We start from the raw sequence: 1,331 nt of genomic DNA on the forward strand, positions 1-1,331 counted from the left end.
GCGTCCGTGCCCTGGGCTTGCGTCGGTTCTCTCCGGCCGGTGAGCGAAAGCCTCATTGCATGTGAAACTGTCTCTTTTGCGGAGCGACCTAGAGCTGCGCAGGACGGAAGATTACCCCGTCGCCGAGATATAAACGACGCGAATGGAGATAATCCTGGTGGGCTGGCGATTATGAGCTTGGCTGTGGGGAGACAAAATCCGCATGGGCGAATGCCCTCTCTGGTTTGTTGTGCCCGACCCAGTACGAATCCATATCGAAAAAACTTTCCAACGAAACAGTCGCAGTCGTCATATCATTATTTCTTTCACTTCGTGCGATAGCCCATTTTATGGCACCCGACACCCGGAAGGGCTATAACAATTATGATAATAATACCAACATTTTTATTGCAGAAAAATAAAATGTTCGCGCGTGTGTGCGTGTGGGTTTGTATGTGTGTGTGTGTGGGGGGGGGGGGCAGTGTGTCCCTTCCCTGTCTCGTTGAGGCCCTCCCAGACGCAGCAGTGTGTGCACAATACAATGCGGCAGGATGGATCTCGTCGAGTCGATTAGCCGGGCATGCGATCTTCGCTGCACCAGATCAGCGCTCCCGACCCACCCTGCCCCTCTGCCCCCGCCCCGCCCTGACGCCCTGACCACCCCTAGCGCGACAACTCCTCTGCATTGTGTCGCCTGCGGAGACGGCACCGCGTGGAGACCTCACGAGCTCGGCCGTATCTGCCGCGCGTGGATTCGGCATTCTGTTTTCTTTTCGCACTAAGGGCGGTGACGTCACCAGCAGCCCTCGCCTTTCCCTCTCGCGAGGCGGTGAGCGGCTGTTGGCCCGCAGGCCTCTAAGGGCCGCCCGGGGCCCCCGCACTCAATTGGCTTGATTCTCTTCGCTAGCAGACCTGTCCTGTCCGGTCGGCGCGCTTATTCGCAGCCCATGTCGCCCCTTATTGCCGCTTCCTTTTCCTTTCGAGGAAATGTGCAAAAGATTTATTGGTCTGTTGGCGCGGACCAAAGGACCAAGGGTTCGCAGGAATGGGATGACGGTCCTGCGAGTGAAGCTGTGTCGCGCTCAATCTGCTCGTTCACACCAAAGGATAAATCAACAACAACAATTTTTCATTTCTTGAAAACGAACCACAACGATTAACTTAAACCTTTCAACAAGAACAACGAAATCGTTTGCAACTTGTATTCTTAAGTTATAGAAAACTTTGTATTATTATTTGAAATGCACATCTTAAAGTCACTGCTCATGTAAGTCCTTTTCTTCCCTCGGTTGTTGCAGCTGGGGCGGGGCCACGGCGACGGCTACAACACCAGCGACTCCTTCAGCGACGAG

This window comes from Frankliniella occidentalis, unplaced genomic scaffold, assembly GCF_000697945.3.
Source record: "Frankliniella occidentalis isolate FOCC.00 unplaced genomic scaffold, Focc_3.1 Scaffold30, whole genome shotgun sequence".
Classification (NCBI taxonomy): Eukaryota; Metazoa; Arthropoda; class Insecta; order Thysanoptera; family Thripidae; genus Frankliniella; species Frankliniella occidentalis.